Source organism: Ranitomeya variabilis, chromosome 4 (genome assembly GCF_051348905.1).
Source record: "Ranitomeya variabilis isolate aRanVar5 chromosome 4, aRanVar5.hap1, whole genome shotgun sequence".
In the NCBI taxonomy this organism is placed as follows: Eukaryota; Metazoa; Chordata; class Amphibia; order Anura; family Dendrobatidae; genus Ranitomeya; species Ranitomeya variabilis.
The window spans coordinates 653808729-653830116 of record NC_135235.1 but is presented as its reverse complement, the minus strand read 5'-3'; positions in this window follow the sequence as shown (position 1 = coordinate 653830116).

Genomic DNA, 21388 nt, shown 5'->3' with positions numbered 1-21388 from the left:
TTTAACTTTTTTTCACAAAAAATTTACTTCAGCTCCAATATGTTTTATTTTACCAAGGGTAACAGGAGAAAATGGACCCCAAAAGTTGTTGTGCAATTTGTCCTGAGTACGTCGATACCCGATATGTGGGGGTAAACCACTGTTTGGTCGCATGGCAGAGCTCGGAAGGGAAGGAGCGCCATTTGACTTTTCAATGCAAAATTGACTGGAATTGAGATGGGACGCCATGTTGCGTTTGGAGAGCCACTAATGTGCCTAAACATTGAAACCCCCCACAAGTGACACCATTTTGGAAATTAGACCCCTAAGGAACTTATCTAGATGTGTGGTGAGCACTTTGACCCATTAAGTGATTCACAGAAGTTTATAATGCAGAGCCGTAAAAATAAAAAATCATATTTTTTCACATAAATATTCTTTTCGCCCCCAATTTTTTATTTTCCCAAGGGTAAGAGAAGAAATTGTACCCCAAAAGTTGTTGTACAATTTGACCTGAGTACGCTGATACCCCATATGTGGGGGTAAACCACTTTTTGGGCGCATGGCAGAGCTCGGAAGGGAAGGAGCGCCATTTGACTTTTCAATGCAAAATTGACAGGAATTGAGATGGGACGCCATGTTGCGTTTGGAGAGCCACTGAAGTGCCTAAACATTGAAACCCCCCACAAGTGACACCATTTTGGAAAGTAGACCCCCTAACGAACTTATCTAGATGTGTGGTGAGCACTTTGACCCACCAAGTGCTTCACAGAAGTTTATAATGTAGAGCCGTAAAAATAAAAAAAAAAATTTTCCCACAAAAATTATTTTTAGCCCCCAGTTTTGTATTTTCCCAAGGGTAACAGGAGAAATTGGACCCCAAAAGTTGTAAAAATTTGTCCTGAGTACGCGGATACCCCATATGTTGGGGTAAACCCCTGTTTGGGCACACGGGAGAGCTCGGAAGGGAAGGAGCACTGTTTTACTGTTTTTCAACGCAGAATTGGCTGAAATTGAGATCGGACACCATGTCGCGTTTGGAGAGCCCCTGATGTGCCTAAACATTGGAAACCCCCAAATTATAACTGAAACCCTAATCCAAACACACCCCTAACCCTAATCCCAACCCTATTCCCAACCATAAATGTAATCCAAACCCTAATTCTAACTTTAGCCCCAACCCTAACCCTAACTTTAGCCCAAACCCTAACTTTAGCCCCAACCCTAACTGTAGCCCTAACCCTAGCCCCAACCCTAGCCCTTACCCCAACCCTAGCCCTAATCCTAATGGGAAAATGGAAATAAATACATTTTTTTAATTTTCTAATTTTTTCCCTAACTAAGGGGGTGATGAAGGGGGGATTGATTTATTTTTATACCGGGTTTTTTAGTGGATTTTTATGATTGGCAGCCGTCACACACTAAAAGACGCTTTTTATTGCAAAAAATATTTTTTGCGTTACCACATTTTGAGAGCTATAATTTTTCCATATTTTGGTCCACAGAGTCATGGGAGGTCTTATTTTTTGCGGGACGAGTTGACGTTTTTCTTGGTAACATTTTCAGGCACGTGACATTTTTTGATTGCTTTTTATTCCAATTTTTGTGAGGCAGAATGACCAAAAAGCCAGCTATTTATGAATTTCTTTTTGGGGGGGGGTGTGTTTATACCGTTCCGCGTTTGGTAAAATGGATAAAGCAGTTTTATTCTTCGGGTCAGTACGATTACAGCTATACCTCATTTATAATTTTGTTATGTTTTGGCGCTTTTATACGATAAAAGCAATTTTATAGAAAAAATAATTATTTTGGCATCGCTTTATTCTGAGGACTTTTTATTTTTTCACTGATGATGCTGTATCGCGGCTCTTTTTTGCGTGACAAGATGACGTTTTCAGCGGTACCATGTTTATTTATAGCCGTCTTTTTTATCGCGTGTTATTCCACTTTTTGTTCGGCGGTATGATAATAAAGCGTTGTTTTTTGCCTTGTTTTTTTTTTTTTTTAACCGGTGTTCACTGAAGGGGTTCACTAGTGGGACCGTTTTATAGGTCGGGTTGTTACGGACGTGGCGATACTAAATATGTGTACTTCTATTGTTTTGCTTTTTTTTATTTAGATAAAGGAATGTATTTATTGGAACAATATTTTTTTATTATTATTATTTATTTAGGATTTTTGTTTATTTTTTTTCCACACATGTATTTTTTTTTTTTTTTTTTTACTTTGCCCCAGGGGGGGACATCACAGTAAAGTGACAGATCGCTGATCTGACACTTTGCTGTGCACGGTGTCAGATCAGCGATCTGACATGCACAGCAGTGAGGCTTCCCGGCGCCTGCTCTGAGCAGGCGCTGTGAAGCCACCTCCCTGCAGGACCCGGATGCAGCCCCGCAGCCATTTTGGATCCGGGGACTGCAGGGAGGAGACGCTCGGTACAAGGTGAGCACATCGCCTTGTACCGATTGTCTCAGGGAAGCACGCAGGGAGCCCCCTCCCTGCGCGATGCTTCCCTATACCGCTGGCACACTGCGATCATGTTTGATCGCAGTGTGCCGGAGGTTAATGTACCGGGGGCGGTCCGTGACCACTCCTGGCACATAGTGCCGGATGTCAGCTGCGATAGTCAGCTGACACCCGGCCACGATCGGCCGCGCTCCCCCCATGAGCGCGGCTGATCGCTCTGGACGTACTATTCCGTCCTTGGGAAGTAGGGCCCACCCCACATGGACGGAATAGTACGTCCAATGGAAGAAAGGGGTTAAAATACTTGAAGAGGTCATGTTGCCTTATGCTGAAGAGGATATGCCCTTGAAATGGGTGTTTCAACAAGACATCAACCCTAAAAACACCAGTAAATGAACAAAATCTTGGTCCCAGTTCAACAATATTTGGGTTATGGAGTGGCCAGCCCAATTCCCGGGACCTTAATCCGATAGAACACTCATGCGGTGATATTAAAAATGCTGTTTCTAATTCAAAGCCAACAAATGCCAAAAAAATGTGGAATGTAGTTCAAGCATCCTGGGCTGGAATAACAGTTGACAGGAGCCAGAAGTTAACTGACTCTACGCAACATAGATGTGAAGCAGTTCTAAAAAAAACTCCGGGTATATAACTAAATATTAGGTTAGTGATCCACAGGAATGCTAAATCCGCAAAAATAGTACATGTGGTGAGTTTGTAAAGACAAATGCAGACACTGGGCTGTTCTAAAAAAAATAGCAATTTTCATTTTATGTTATATTCTGTAAAGTAGTTAAAAATTATATACATTTCTCTCCATGTTTTGAATTAGAAAACAGTATGCGATGTTCTCAATGCTGGAAATAAAAAGTAGTATAAAGATTTTGTGATTAACTCATGTTTTTGAACACACTATTATTATTTTGAACACTACTGTAATGCAATCACAAATCGAAATAACCTATATTTCTACTTTTACGCTCTCAGGTGGCCAACGTATTTTGTGGACCTACTGTGCCACAGACCGGATCTACCCTGGAGGGGCATAACTAAGCAGCTACCTTGGTGTTCACTGAAGCATCTAGTGGTGAGGTCAGGCTTGTGCGGCAGGTAGCTGCCAGGTGTCATTCCAGGGCGGTGTCCAGATATTGCAGCTCACCCAAGGGTCTAAGCTGTTGATCCAGATTCCTACACGGGGCCGGACGTCCACTGTGAAGTACAGACTGTGCAGACAGAACGGTCACTTGATGCAGGTTCAGACTGTGCTGACAGAACGGCCACTTGGGACAGGTTCAGACTGTGTAGACAGGGCCTCCATTTAGGACAGTTCAGACTGAGCATGCAGAACGGCCATTAGAGACAGGTACAGACACACAGGCCTCGGGTAACCGTTCTGGTACCGCTGCTGCCGAAGCGTTCACAGGAAACAAGGTAAAACTATACTGGACAAACAGGATGCAGGATATGGGAATATTTATTACAGACTAGGGACGGGGGACTAGGCAACATACAATTTCACACACTGAGCCATAGCAATAAGAGCAGGGTAGCACACACACGGGTTTTAGCACTTTCTCATTGCTTTAAATGGTGTAAAAACATTGCAAACGTGAAAGAATTGACATGTTGCTTCTTTAAAAAACAGCAGTTTTCCATTTCGGTCAGGAAAAAAAAAGCAATCATGTGCATGAGATTTATGAACTCTCATGGCTTTTGCTGGTACTGTAAAAATCAGCTTTTAATTTGCATAAAACTCATGAAAAAACGCAGCAAAAACACAACATGTGAACATAGCCTTGATAGCTGGGCCATCTCGCTCCGTACTTCTCCTTTGCCTATGACTACAGTAGATGACATAGTAAAGGGGAAAATAAAGCTACATCCTCCTGTAACTGTAATTTTATCATTTTACTACCTTATCTGGTCATGTGGTGTGTGACATGGTCAGACACATCCTGTGTAATTTATGAAGGGACTCTGAAACTCACAAAGCCTATGCGGACAAAGCAAGAACTGCCAAAAATTAGAAGAGGGACCCCGATACACCCTGTATTAGACATAAAGGAGGGCCTCATAAATATTCTGCTCACATTAAGTAGTGGGACACCTAGACTCATAAAGCCTACTCAGTACATACAAGGGTTGCCAAAAAATTAGGAACAACTGCAATATACCCTGGAAGACATGTACAGTAGAGGAGGCCTCAGAAAATATTTTTTTTTCAATTTTTGAGGAGTAGGACTCCTAAACTGGTAAAGCTTGTGAACTAAGTGCAAGGACTGAAAAACATTTACTCCTGTGAGTTATACATATATAATAGAGTATGTCAGTGAATTGCGGAGGTAAGGTTCATACACATCCTGTAAAGATTATTAAGGAGGGTATCATACATACCCTGCAAAAACTGAGTGTGAGGGCCTCCTGATGACCCTCCAAAAATGTGGAGCGATTGTCGAATGAAGAACCTTTAAAGGCTTTTAGCGAGGATCGCCTGCTAGGTGTTCCCCAGTGTGGCTCTTTAGAAGAAAGTGCAGATGCTAAAAGAAACGTCATTTGCAACCCGCGTCGTATGAAGATCAGCAGGGGCGTGACCACTACCAAACAGACCATCACCTGCATGCTCAGGCACATGTCATCAAAGCACTCGACTAGCTGGGCCATATGCCTGTGCCCACAATCAGTGTCTGCAGGTGACACCACTTCCACTGTGCTACAAGTTTGCCAGTCCCCTGTCCAAGACACAGATGTGGATGCCTCCCACCCTGCACCTGTCGTTGCACATTCGCAGGCATCATGAGCAATCACATCCAATTCTTTATCCGAGCACAGTGTTCACCAGTCCTTACCCCAGGCCTTAGAACACAAACGCAAATACCCAGCCACCCACCCACAGGTCCAAACACTAAATGGGACTGCTTGCCCTGGAAATGCTGCAGTTTAGGCTTGAGTTCACTGAGACTTTCTTAAACCTATGGCATTGGACATCCTTCGGTACTCGGTCCCCGGCCACCACTATTTTTCCTGATGCGCCGTCCCCACCTTACACCGGCATGTGTCCCATAACATCACCCATCTCCTGACCAACACAGTTACTGGGAAGGTACACTTAATGACCGACATCTGGACAAGTGTTTGTGGCCAGGGAAGCTACATTTCCCTGACTGCACCCTGGAGAACCTTGTGGAGGCCGGGGTTAATTTGGTCTCAGGGACGGAATATGTGCAACTGGCGCCAATAATTGCTTACCCTTGTTCAATCAGGGTTTCCTCCCCCTCCTACATTAAGTCCTGCATTCCCTCCTCCGAATTGTATCTGGGAGCACGTTGTCCATAATAGTCAGAAGCTGTAAGCACTGCCTTGGTCAAGCAGCAACAGGCTCTGCTGATTCTAATTTGTTTAGGTGACAACATACGGCCACAGAATTGTAGAATAGTATATCAGACCAGACAGCTCTTTGGCTCTCGCCGCTGCTCCTACAACCAAGCATGGTCATGTGTGATAATGGACGCAATGTGGTGGGGGCTCTGATGTTTGGCAAGATCGCTTATATACCATGCCTGGCCCACGTGCTCAACTTAGTGGTTCAATAGTTTCTGAAGACCTACACCGATTTGCCTGAGCTACTTGTGAAGATACGCCGTGTGTGCGCCCATTTCCGCAACTCAGCTAGAGCCTCCTCTGGTCTAACAGTGCTAACTCAGACCGGTGTGTGATTATGCATTGCAACTCCACATTACACGTCGGCAAGGTTTTGTGAGCAGCAGATGGCACTATTGCCTGTTGGTATGATGGTCAGCCTCGCACATAACAACCAATGAGTTGGCAATGGATGTCTGAAATCTGTGAAGTTCTACCAAAACTTTGAAGAATCAACCAAGCTGGTGAGCGACGATTATCCTATAATCAGCATAATTATCCCGCTTCTGTGTGTACTCAAATGCTTGTTGCTCACAATTGAAGAGGAAGCTTTGCATGCGGACCAGGTGGAGATGGAGGAAGAAAGTAAACAGGGTGATGCTACCCAGCCTCATCTAATCTTTTCAGCAAGGATTAGGTGATAATGAGAAGGACGAGCAGGAGATGGTTGCCTGTGCTACAGTGGGTACTACCTACACCAGCTTCATCCTGTCTGTTCAGTGTGGATGAGATGAAGAGGAGGAGGAGGAGATGGAGAGTCGTCTTCTGGGTGGGGACAGGGAAGTCTTACCTAGCACACATGGCTGACTTTATATCTCTCTGCCTTTCCTGGTACCTTCGCGTTATACGCATTTTGCCCAACATTGATTACTGGTTGTTCACCCTTCTCGACCCATTATACAAGGAGATATTTCCATCTCTCCTTAATCCAAAACTATCACTGCACTGAATGCAGGTAACAGTGGTTTTGCTAGAGAAAGGAAAATATTTAGCCCTGAATAGGACTGTTGTTATAATACTGCAGCTGCATTATACAAGTACTGTATTTGCAATATTAATCCCAGGCTTTATCCTTGCTCTAAAATATTCTCTCCGTCCTATAACAACTCTCCCTGTACTGCCTTCTGACCACACTGTACTGAGCATCACATCACTGGGTCTTATATTAGACCCCATGACAAGCTGCGGCTGTCCAATCACAGTAATGCCATATGCAACATGGCTACGGCATTACAGTGTATGGCGGGCAATCCCCGCATGCTCATTGCCTGTCTAATAGGCGCCAAACATGCTGGGCGGGGACTCAAGCATGGCCCTCGAGCACCGGCAATATTCGATAGAGTAATAACTATGCCTGAGCACCACCATTCTCTTCTGCTCATCACTAGTCATAACCCCTTTACTAAAGAAAAACCCATCCCTTGACCACAACTGCTTTGCTAATTGCAGATCTGTCTCTAATCCTCTTTATATCTATATTCCTGTAACTTACCGTAGTCTGCTGTGGTCTGATCCACTATATTTCAGATAACGCTTTTCTACGCCCTTTACAATCTGGCTACCGCTCTTTACGCTCTACTGAACTGACCTTAGTTAATCATTAGAGACTTTACTACCACTCTACTGAACTGAACTTAGGTAATCATTAGAGACTTTACTATCTGCTAAAGCTAATGGTCCCTACTCCCTGCTGATTCTCCTGGTTCTTTCTACAGCTTTTGAAAATGTAGATCACCCAACACCTCCTCTATAATTGTCAGTGATATCGTTTAAGATTAAAAGAACAAAAAGACTGAGTGTGGAAAGGGGAAGCAATGTTCTGCACTGTTGATGTTGGGTATAAGGTGTGGATAAAGTGCTACCTGGTGTAGGAAACAGACCTACTGTCAAACTGTAGAGATATAAACCCACCCCACCTCCGTCGGTTTTCTACTGGTGCATTACTGCCCCTCGAAATATTGACCCAGTGAGCCATGAAAGACATATGCTATCACTGTACATAATGGCTGCTCCATGTGACGATGGTGCATTTAACTTTCCAGATCAATGACAAGTCCAGGGAGTAGCATACGTTCTCCTGCATGTGAGAGAAAACTGCAGACACCACTTTCTGTGAGAAATAATGGGAGCTGCTTATCTGCCTGCAGTATGGGTGCATACTATCCTACTGAAAAGTAGTGGAATCCACAAAGCGATTTGGCAGCAACTGCACCACCAGCAACTTAACCTAGTAGACGTTGAGTTGCCATTGAAGCAAACTTAACTCATTTTTCAACTTGTTGGTAGGATCAGATTTTAATGGTGAATAAGTATTACCATCAGATAATTGTCTATATGCTTCTTCTAAATAATAGTCCCTAGATAACAAAACTGTATTGCCCCCTCATCAGCCTTTCTAGTTATAATATCTTTCCAATTTTTTTTATTGTGAAAAGAGCTTTAAAAATTTGTTAAGAATCTTCATCAGAAAACAGGTGGAAAATGGGGTTTTATCTCTCACAGGCATAAACCTCTTGCCAGAATTCCCATGCAGACCCCACTGGTATCATATACCCCATTTTTTCTGGGATAGGCTCATTGTCAGAACCTTTATTGAAATATGTTGATTGGCTACTCTGTCCCCTTTTGAAATCTGTACCGTCGTATATAACGGATACGGGCAAATTTTTATCGGCTTTGAGAGAATTTGACTGGCAGGATAATTTCTCATTGGTTTCAATAGATGTAGAAATCTTGTACATGAGAATACCACAAGGGGAAGGGGTGGAGGCAATTAAAATAGATTCATCTAGTACAGATAATAGCAAGGACTTCATTAATTTTATGTATGAGGGGATGAGATTTATTTTGGAACACAATGCCTTCAAATGTTTGGATTCTAGGTATCTGCAACGGGTGAGAACCGCAATGGGTATTCCCGTTGCATGTACATTTGCTAATTTGTACCTAGCGGTTTTTGAAGAGAAATATGTATATTTTTGATGCACATTAGGCTTTTTTGAGATTAGTCAATGACATATTCATGATTTGGGATGGTTCCCAGAATTCATTTACTGAGTTTGTGGAGTTTTTGAACACGTCCAATGAATATAGAATTCACCTCCAAATTTGGGGGCAGTGAGTTGGCGTTTTTGGATGTGCGGGTTAGGGTGATGGAGGGGTTTCTGAAGACAGAGGTTTTTCAGAAGCCCTCCTCTACCAATTAATTGCTGCACTTCAACAGTGCTTATCCTTTACATTTAAATCTCTACCATTTAGCCAATTTTTAAGATTAAAGAGGATTAACAACGATCCTGAACGGTTTAGAAAACAGTCTCTGGATCTGTATAACAGATTTTTCAAAAGGAGCTATCCCAAAACAGTTTTAGCTATAGCCCTAGATAGAGCTAATGCCTCTAATGATGGTAACCTTTCTACTGTACAGAGAAAGAAGATTCAAGCACCATATAATAAGAAAGGTAAAAGATTTATATTCAATTTTGAATTTGGTCCAATGGACATGCAAATTACAACAGCGATAAATAATAACAGGCATCTGTTAGAGAAGGAGTTTGAAATCTCAGATATAGTTGCAAGAGGTCCATTGGTGAAAAACAGGAGGACTAAAAATCATAAAGACCTATTAGTGCAGAATTGTATCTGAGCTGAATCAAAAAACTGAGCATACCAATGGGTAATTTTAAATGTGGGAACTGCTCATTTTGCTCCTTTCATTTGACCACGAAATACTTGAACATAGCGGGGGTTTCACATGTAATACGTGATTATATCTCGTTATCTTGTATATGTTATTTTTTGGCCATGTGGTTTTCTTTACATTGGTAAAACCATTTGCCCACTTTTTGTCCAATTTCGAGAGCGTTTTAACTCTATTCTTTCTCGTAAAGGGGTCCCTAGATTAATTAATCATATTAGAGAAATCCACGCTGGCAACCCAGAAATATTACGGTTTGCTGGTATCGAGGTAGTGAAATTGCCTGCACAAGGAGGAAATCTCAATAAGATGCTGCTTAGAAAGGAAGCCAGGTGGATTATACATACCCGCGCTCAGGCTGCCTCAGGAATTAATGACAAAGTAGACATGTCTGTTTTTTTATAACTCAAGCAATGTTTTTTATTAGAAAATTTATGTGTTTTGTGTAATGTTGTTTTGTTTTTATATTTTGTTGTTCACTAAGTTTTAATAGGTAGTTGGAGGTCTCCACTGTTTCGGATGACGTAGTAGGAGAGGAGACTCTATACGTGTATATGAGGCTCGTCATTTCCTTCCCACCTAGGTCCCATAGAAGCGCAATTCAGCGCGAAACGGCAATCATCCATTGCGTTTCCACTAGTAAGCTTCCCTGCCTCTGTTTTATATGAATCCACAATAAATGACATTTGTTTGGGATGGTGAGTGCTATTTCCTTCCTTGAATTGTGAATTTGGACCTTTAATCAGCATTGTTTCATATGGTTGGCACCCGTGACCCTGGAGTCGATCTTGCCTTGATTTCCCGGAGCGATGCAGCTGCGCCGGTCACCTGTTTTACTCAATGATAGTTAAATATAAATACTGCTCTCAGAATTCTCTTCTCTTGTGGCAGTGGGTAGCTGTTCCAGTCAAAGTGCATGTCTACAGACTCCCCAAGAGACATTCTCATCCTCTAATAGAAGCCGGTCTTCCTACACAGCTTCACTAAATTCTCCAGATTGGTCTGCCTGTCACACAATCGGGTGGACATACACACGCAAGCCACAAGAAGCAAGGAAACTATACAGGTGCCACATTCATTCACTTGTCAGAGTTGGCATCCAACAGCTGGCAATAGTATATATAATTTATCCAGTTAACATTTTTATTCACTGTAATGATGGGGAATAGCGATTTAAATCCTGCTGCTACTTGATGTCTGGCTTTGAATTCATCTGGTATTCCTCTTGGAATGCCAATAAAGTCAATATACATGTGAGGGTCAAAAGAAGTAGAAAGGCTGGTGTCATGAATCACAGGGAGGATAACTTTATCCTCCCCACCGCTCACACCAGTATGTCATGAACCGGGGTTGTTTGGTTGCCTCAGTTCTTTTCTGAAGGCAATTTATCTATATTCCACTTCCCAGTTCCGGTTTGGAACTTGCAGCTGTCTGGCGCCCCCCTTACCCTCAGGTCAGACCAGGTACTGCACCTAGGATGATTAGTCACCAGAAAGGCTGCCTTACTATGTACTGGCTAATGGGCACACTGCAGCAAGGGCGATATAACTACTCCCACTCAGGCGGGAACAATAGTTATCAACACCATCCGTCGCTGCCAGTTTTCCCCAAAAGCACAGGACAATTTCTGCTGCCACCAGCTCCTATCTCTAAATTAGAGAGTCTGGAGCCAATATACGTGACTGTACGTTATAGAGCAAAGAGAAACAAAGCTAGTTTACTCCAAAAGGTATGCAGTGTTTAAAAGTGGGTAAAAAGATATTCTGAACGAAGTCAAGTATCGTATGTATAAACAATTACAAATAAAAAGGGATTCATGTTGAAAAAAAACTTATAGTTCCTTATGTCATTTCATAGCAGAGCATGCGTTGCAGGGGAGGGGCTATACATCAAGATGCATTACAGAGCGTCTCTCAGCTAGCTTCCTGGTCAAAGGCTAGTGAAAAATGAGCGCTCACGGTCTTATACCCCTTGGTTGTGACATCACTGAGTGGGCGGAGCTATGGAGTGCACTCCTACTATCTCAGAGGGACTGAGTTATGGAACATTCATATCCACCATAGCTCCAGGATGCAACCTCGTATAGCAACGACAGAATTGCAATCGATCATGTTTTGCAAATAGCATTCTATTAAGACCAAACATGACTTGGCTATGCACCACGAGTAAGCAGTAATTCGTTTCTCGGATACCAAGGGTACAGGAAGTTGGAAAACACACTGGGTGATGGTCCAGACAATGCATCTATCAAATATATAACTTTCATATCTCTGTCACTAATTGGGGTGAAGTTATGCCTTACTATTAAGTTTGTACATGAACAAAAGAGCACATGGTTTCAAAGGACTGGTTTTCTGCACACTCCTGCATTCGAGACAGAGGGGGAACAGAGTCCCACACTAGAGTTTCATGTTACAGCTGTATTGTCAGCAGGGAGCAAGAGTTGGAAGGAAGGGGGGTCAGAAAGCCCACAGCATGTGTTTGTGCCCAGGTTTAATGGATGTAGCAGATCTCCATGTGTGATCATAGACAATAAAATACATCGTATTAATGACAGCTGGTGTTATGTTTGTGTCTCTGGTTTTCAGTTGCATATTTGTGTAGTTTGTACTTGGAGTCACAATATGGAATGGTATCATGAATTCAACAATAGCATATGTACCCTTGCTGCTTGTCTTTTCTGGGGCTAAGGAAAGGGTTGTAGGCCCAGTTTTCCACCCCACCATATTACAGGACTCACAATCAGACCCAAAGCCAGTATTGGTGGTGGTGACGCATATATACTTTTGGGTGAGTTTATAGGTGTCCCCATGCTGCCACTCCACCCTAGGGCAGGAGACCATGTTACACAGGTAAAATTTATAACTAACTACAGGGTCTGAGGCATTAAACCAGAAAGTAGTTACTAGCTCCCCATTCTTTCTATCTTGGGACATAGCCCTCAATGAGCCCCCATTTATCAAGGCAAAAAGGATAAGGGAGAGGGTGTGAATCCACATCATTTGGTGGCTTTCTTGGGCTCGGCTGTCTCCTTGCAGTGTGAGGTGTGGATTAAGTTGGGCTTTCCCTCCAGCTTTTCGCCCATCTCGGTTGTCCGCAGAACTTGGAAGGGTCAATCAAATCAAGGCTCAAGGCCCCTCCTAACATGTATCTGAACCACCACCTAGTCTCGGGGCCCCAGGGGGTGGCTCCCTTCCACAGAATCTGGAAGAGAAGAGTAAACTCGAGAGAATATGTCAATTGTTTTGTAAGTGCAATTACATAAGTATACAGCCTATCATGTTGCATCTGGAATTGCTGTGCAAAATACAAATAATCCCTCATATGGGCTAAGGCCTCTCTTTTTGCTGGGAGTATACCTGATTGAGAAGAGTGCAAGGGGCAAGCATTCTGTCTATGGTCTACCCGTGACAACCATGGCTTTTTGGATTTTCAGTTTCAGGATCCCATTCAATCTCTCCAGTCTACCGCTACTTCATGGATGGTACTGAGGAAAAGCCTGTTCCACTTCCAGGGTGGACATTATTGCCTGCATTACTTCTCAGGTAAAATGGGTGGCTCTGTCACTCTATGGTCTCATGCACATTGTGTCCGCAGACAACTTTTGAGATCAGTTTCTTCGCTGTAGCCTTGGCGTTTTTTTTACACACTGGGTACGCCTCTGGCCATCCTGAGAAGCGGTTGACACACACATACATATTCATAGGTTTGCATCTTGGGAAGTTGAATGTAGTCTATCTAAAGATGCTGTAATGGGTACAGGGGCCTTGGTGTGTGTTTCATAGGCATCTTAGTGGTGCGCACCACGTTGTTGAGCGCACAGGTCAGACAGGCTTGAACGTGTTTTGCTGCAGTGACACTGAACCCACAAACATACCAATGGTGGTGGACGAGGTCTGTCATGGCAGTCTTTGATGGGTATTGCCTTTGGTGGCTTGAGCCATCATGGGATACAGAACCCAAGGTAAACTTTGTCCCCCACATGCCACAATCGTTCTGGTGACTGCAAAGCTCCCTGTTATTGCTATCTTGCGAGTTCATAAACACCAGCCTGTTGTAGCTGCTGGAGAAAGTCATAGGACACAGGTGGGTCCACGGTGGAGGCCATTTGTACAGCTCCCATCCCGGCAGGGATGTCTTTGGTTGGCAATCTGCAGATTTTGCAGCCTGGTAAGCCAGGTGGTTACATTTAGATGTGGTTGAGTTCCTCAGCATGGCCTTTGACTTTCACTATGGCAACTTCCTTGGCTAAAAGTAGGGCCTCCATCAGGGGTTGGACAGATTTATAATTCTAGATAGGCTTGCCTGCCACTGTGAGGAAAGATTGAGTTCTCCATATAGGTCCTTAGTCGTGAGCAATACCAAAAGCATAGCTGCTATCTGTATAAATGGTGGCAGCATGGTCTTTAGCATGTCTGCAGGCTTCTTCTAGGGCACGGAATTCAGCTACCTGGGCGGACATATGTGAGGGCAGCGGTTCTGCTTTTATGGTTTCATGGAGAGAAACCACAGTATATCCATTGTAGAACTGGCCATCCACACCATACCGCGATCCATCCACAAACATCTCATGGTCTGGGTTATCTATTGGGACATTGGTAACATGACTGAAACCTCCGTTTCCTGGGTAATTTTTTCAATACAGTCATGCTCTAATAGATGCGCCATTTCTGGCACTTTGCTCTGCTCTTTTCCCACTTGCGCTGGTGCTGTGGCAAGTGGTGTAATATTTGTGGGGTTGATGTCAGCTGTTTTATGGTCACTGATATCAAGCCCACAGGTTATTAATGGAGAGGTGTCTATAAGATGCCTCTCCATTACTAACCCCATAGTTAGATTGTAAAAAAGACACAGCCAGAATAAAGTCCTTTATTTGAAAGAAAAACACTGACTTCCTTATTTGAAATAAAATGCAGTCATACTCACGTTACGCCTATTCCATTGAAGCGATTGTCACCTGTAAAAAGCATAAAATAATAAACCATATACTCACCTTACAACTAATCCACCGATACCCATATCCCCTGGAATAAAACAATATAATAAACAACCATTTATCCGATGTAAAGATAATCCATACTGTTCCATGATGATTTGGAGAGCAGTCACATCCATGACCACTCCCTGTCATCCGGATGACACTGACAGGCACGAAATCGCTCCTGCAGTGTCTATCGCTGAGCTGTCGTAGAAAGTTCTCATGCAGCGTGAGATGCCTGTGGAGACACGTGGAGGGCCCGATCACCTAGCCGAAACTACATGGACCAGGGTTCGTCCCTCTGAACGCCTGCTCTCCCTTTAATGTGGGCATAACGCTACTCAGAAAACACAGGGTGAAGGTAAAACAGTGTGACAATGCTTTATTGAGCCACAAGACAGGCAGATAACATGTAGAACAGTCCCAGCACAATTCCCCAGGATAGTGCACATTAGAGTCTCACACCTTCTGCTGACTCGCTGGGATAGCAGATGTTGCTTGAGAGCTTCCAGGGTCGCTACCCCACCTGTGCCATGCACAAAGAGAGGACGTAACAAGTGTAGGAAGATGACAGTCCATACAAGGCCAGTTGATCTGAGGATCACAACCTGGCTTCATCTTCCAGGGTCGGTTGCTCCACCTGTGGCATGCACACAGACAGGAGGTAATGACAAGCATAGGAAGATGAGTCCATTGAGGTACAAAGCCAGGTAAGAGAGTCACAACCTGGCTTTTCAAATGTATCCATGGTTCAGAGTTAGTCAATTGGGCAGATCTGTATTCTTCCAACCGGGGCCGAAAACCTCTAGGTTGTTTCCTGTAGAATGATAGATTCCTCATGAATGGTGCCATGATGTAAAATGGCTGCTGTCCTGTCTCTGGTCCTTTTGGATGTATGGATGTCTTGGCAGAGTCTCTAGCTGTCTCTCTCGGTCTCGCTGTCTCTGAGTCTCTTTATACAGATGCATGTAACCTATTTTTAGATTTAACAAGTGTCCTATAGTCCAGCATCACAGATAATGGGAAGAATGGTGATGAAATCAAGTAGCGTTATTTGATTATTTAATCTATTTGCATAGTTTTTCCCTCTCTGCTTTCGAAGTCAACAGACTGGCTCCATAATACAATGCATAATTAGAATATCAGCAAACATCACTAGTCAAAGATAAGAGCACACTTTGTAATATGAAATATTAGCTTACAATTCAATAGTACGGGCTTACACAACCAAAAGTATAGATAACAGCATATTGTTTTGGTTTACTAAAAATAGTTGTCTGGTTAATTAAGATACAATCCTGTTTCTTCACAGTGCCATAAGTGAAATCACCAGGGTTCAGCTATAAACTCCAGTGAACTTTCTCATGGGAGCTCAGCGCTAGACATTGCAGGAGTGATTACACTCCTGTCAGTCAAAGCATTTTCTGCAAAATATTAGGAGATACAATTAATCTTTTCAGATGTCAAGTATTAAAGTCCAGGGCCAAATACCACAAAATAGGTTTGATGCTTCCTGTAGCAAATGAAGACCCAACATTTTTACAAATTTACCTTTACATAATATTCCACGAGTGAAGCTGCGGGTATTTTGCCAGTATTGCATAAAGAAGACAAAACGATTAACTCGGACTACTTCAGAAAGTGCCATAAACAAGGCTACTGAATTTTTGTCACTGGAATTATTAGTCTGATTTGATGAAGTACACTCCACACTTGTACTACAGGCTAATACTGCTGTAATATTTTTTGGCATGACCTATCATTTCTTAGTTTTTCCTTTTTGGAAAGGGGATAGATAATTGTGTTTGAAAACACAAAAGCAAATTCTTAAGTATTAAAAAGCATTTGTTACAAAAAAGAATATGTGCCAAAGTCGATGAACAGGTAATATTAAATTTTTTTTTACACCACACCATCTGTCAATAAGTAAATGGGTGCCACATGTAACAGCACAACCACTGGGACCAGCGGTCTGGGCGGTAGTACTACCAATCACAGGAAATGGTCTTTTGCTTTCAGAGCATCATCGGTGACTTCGCCATTCATTGGTTGTACGCACAGTCCCATTGTTACAGCTGGGGGCGTATACATACTTGTGTAATAGAGCGTCAATGATAGCGCAGTGTTGATAATAGCCAATCAGATCATAGCATAGGTAAATTCGTATATATTGTGCATCATTGTGCAGGTCATTGGACAAAATTTCTGAAATTGTAAATTGCCACTGTGTAGGTCAGAGGACTTAATTACAAACTTGGCAATAATAGCAATGTGCATGACACTAGACTTAGTGCCAGTGTTCACAGTTATTGGTGTGTAAATCGCTAGACTGAGTTGTATTTTCCACAGTCAATTAAAGTGCATTTAATTGGACTTATTTCTTATTAAGGAAAATATAAATACCAATTTAATGTTAAGTTTACAAATTATTGATTACATGTCACCAAACTTTGTTATTTATTATTATACATATCAATAATCTTCATTCTGATGTTATACATCACTGAACAATATATTATTAGGTTCAGTCCCACTACTGCTCCATTAGGATAGGACAAAGCATAGAGAAAGGTACATATAACTTTTCAAATATATCTAGTGTTGCCCAATATATCAATAAATTTCATATGGATATATGTAAATATTAATCCATTACATTATGACCTCATAGCACTCCATAATTTATATTCAGACACATCAAATTTTTATTCACAATAAGTACCGTATATACTCGAGTATAAGCAGACCCGAGTACAAGCCGACCCCCCTATTTTTGCCACAAAAAACTGGGAGTGGGAAAGCCAGTGACTGAGGGCAGATATTAATGGCCTAGAGAGGGACTATGGTTATTGCCCCCACCCTGGCTAAAAACATCTGCCCCCAGCCACCCCAGAAAAGGCACATCTGTAAGATGCGCCTATTCTGGCACTTAGCCTCTCTCTTCCCACTCTCCTGTAGTGGTGGGATATGGGGTAATAAAGGGTTAATGCCACCTTGCTATTGTAAGGTGACATTAAGCCAGGTTAATAATGGAGAGGTGTCAATAAGACACCTATCCATTATTAATCCAATAGTAGTAAATGGTTAATAAAACACACACACACATTAGGAAAAATGTATTTTATTGAAATAAAGACAGGGTGTTGTAATAGTTTATTATACTCTTAATCCAAATGAGGACCCTCGTTCAGTAAAAGAAAAAAAAGAAAAAAGCAACAATATCCCATACCTTTCCGCAGCTCAGTCACGTTCCATGCTGTAAATCCATCTGAAGGGGTTAAAACATTTTACAGCCAGGAGCTCTGCTAATGCAGCTGTGCTCCTGACTGTAAAATCTTGGGAATTAATTGAAAGCAGGGGAACATAGCATCGTAGACTTGCGGTGCAGCGCCCCCTGCTGGTATAAACTCATATGAACGCTAGCGTGAGAAAATATTCAGAAAAATTCCTACGCTCTAGTTCATGTGATGTTATGCCAGCAGGGGGCGCAGCACCACAAGTCTACGATGCGCCACACACTACCACGTGCTTGAACACATATATCACCCTCAGCACACATTTCACCACACATACACCAACCTCGCCACATAAAAGTCAAAACACAAAAGTCACCGCTCAAAACTCGCCACGAGCAAAACTCGCCACATGCAAAACTAGGCTCACGCAAAACTCGCCACATGTGCAAAACTCAACTCATGGAAAACTCGCCACACGCAAAACTTGCACACGCGGAAAGATTGCCACATGCACAAAAGTTGCAACACATGCAAAAGTTGCCTCACACAAAACTTGCACATACTCAAAACGCACAACACATAAAACTCGCCACGCGCAAAACTCGCCACGCGTAAAACTTGCTGCACACAACTTGCTACACTAACGTGTCACATGCAATTCGACACACAAAAAGTTGCTACACGCATGTCGCCACACAAAACTCATCTCACAAAAGTCGCTACATGCATATAGCCACATGCAACTCAACAGACACAACTTGACACATGAAACTCGCCCTAAAACACACACACAAGTCTGGTATTATCCTTCAAAAATAAAAATCTGATTAATAAGCAGACAAACTACAAGAGCAACAAATGTACCATATAGGAAATACGGCAGCTGTCAGTCACATGACCTGTCTATTATGTGTATGTGTGAGCTAATATATACTGCCAGGGGGGAGGGCTTCCTGTTGGCTGGGGATTTATCAGGCTGCCAATTTAGCTTACAAATAATGAGGTAAAAATACTGACCAAATAATGTGTGAACGCGGTCTAATACAGGAGGAGATGACATACAGATATATACTATATACAGGGGAGATGACACACAGATATATACTACTCGTATACAGGAGATATGACACACAGGTATATACTATATACAGGAGGAGATGACATACAGGTATATACTATATACAGGGGAGATGACACACAGGTATATACTATATACAGGAGATGACACAGGTATATACTATATACAGGAGGAGATGACACACAGTTATATACTATACACAGGAGCAGATGACACAGGTATATACTATATACAGGAGGAGATGACTTACAGGTATATATTATATACAGGAGGAGATGACACGTATATACTATATACAGGAGGAGATGACATACAGGTATATACTATATAAAAGAGATGACACATAGGTATATAGAGGAGGAGATGACATACAGCAGGTATATACTATATACAGGGGAGATGACATACAGGTATATACAGGAGATGACATACAGGTATATACTATATATAGGAGATGACATACAGGTATATAGTATATACAGAAGAGATGACACAGGTATATACTATACAGGAGATGACACATAGGTATATACAATATGCAGGAGGAGATGACATACAGCAGGTATATACTATTTACAGGGGAGATGACATACAGGTATATACTATATACAGGAGATGACATACAGGCGTATACTATATATAAGGGAGATGACAAAGATGTATAAACTGAGGGGAAAATGAGAGGTGTGAGGTGAAAATGAGGGGTGTGAGGTGAAAATGAAAGGTGTGAGTGCAAAATGAGAGGAGTGAGAGAAAATAGTGGAGTGATCGGAAAATGACAGATGTGAGGTCGAAATGACAAGTGTTAGGGGGGAATGAGAGGAGGGGGAAAATAAGGAGTGAGGGGGAAAATGAGAGGTGTAAGGGAGAAAATGAGAGATGTGAGGGGGAAAATGAGAGGCGTGATGGGAAAATAAGAGAAGTGAGGTGCTATAACTAACCACAGATATTTACTATGCCCAGGCAACGCCGGGCTCTTCAGCTAGTACATATATATACCTATACTATGTGTAGACATTTATTTGATCTATTCTATTCTAACCTGTCAGTGTGATTTTACTGTACACTGCGCTGAATTGCCGACTTCTCTCTAGAACACCGCTGCGTATTTCTCGCAAGTTACACTGCTGGTCCGTGTGCAATCCGGATTTTCATCGCCCCCATAGACTTTCATTGGCGGATTTTTTGCGCAGTACGCTGACAAACGCAGCATGCTGCGATTTTCTACGCCCGTAAAATACGGCTGAGAAATATACGGCAGATAGGAGCTGCCCCATAGAGAATCATTGGTCCGTGTGCAATGCGTAGTTTTTTCGCCTCTCATACATCCGTAAAACTCTCTAGTGTGACGCCGGCCTAATGCTGCACATGGCCCCATAAGATGCTCCATACAGACATTTGCCCCATATGCTGTTGCTGCGATTAAAAAAATAAAAAATTACATACTCACCTCTCAGGCACTTGCTATACTCACCTTTCCCATTCCACCCCTGAGCGCCGCTGTGTCTTCCCCATCCTCTGCACTGACGTTCAGGCAGAGGGCGGCGCGCACTAATTGCGTCATCGTGCCCTCTGACCGGAGCGTCACTGCAAAGGACACGGAAGATGCAGCCGCGCCAACGGTGGAATGGGGAGCAGGTGAATATCCGCACTGAGTTATACTCACCTGCTCCTGGCGCGGTCCCTGCACCTCTGTTCCCCGGCGCCTTCTTCCTGTAGTGAGCGGTCACATGGTACCGCTCATTACAGTAATGAATATGCGGCTCCACCCCTATGGGAGTGGAGTCGGGTCTATATTCATTACTGTAATGAGCGGTACCATGTGACCACTCACTACAGGAAGAAGCTGCCGGGGAACCAGGGACGTGCAGGGACCGCGCCAGGAGCAGGTGAGTATTATTACACAGCTCCGCTCCCCCTCCCCTGCTGACCCCTGGGTATGAGTCGAGTATAAGCCGAGAGGGTTACTTTCAGCCCAAAAAAGTGGGCTAAAAATCTCGGCTTATACTCGAGTATATATGGTATATAAAATGACAGGTTATGTTAATGCTGAAAATTAATAATTTCTACCCACAAAAAGACATAAATAAAAATGAAAATAAATTGAACATAGAACATCTTGGCTCCATTAGAGGAAAGCACTATAGATAAAACCCTCATTGGGACCATGAGGGCTCATGGATTTCAGCTTATACTGTAGATCCCACCTGGCTTCCTCCCACAACAAAATTTTGTCCAGGTTTCCTTTCCTTAGACACAATTACAGCTTTTGGATACCCTAGAATTCCAATTCCATGGGTTCAGCAGTATGGAATCCTCTCATATGTTGTGAGAGTGGGATATCAGTTCCAGTATTAATGGAGCTGAGATGATTAGAAATTGTTCTCCTAAATTTTTGAATAGCGCTGCTAACATACAATTTTGTACAGGGGCATTTAGCCACATAAATAACATCCTTCAATTTGCAATGAATCCGATCCTTAATGTAATAGTTATAATTATCCAGGGGGTTAATGAACTCCTTCTTTCGAGGTAGTTAT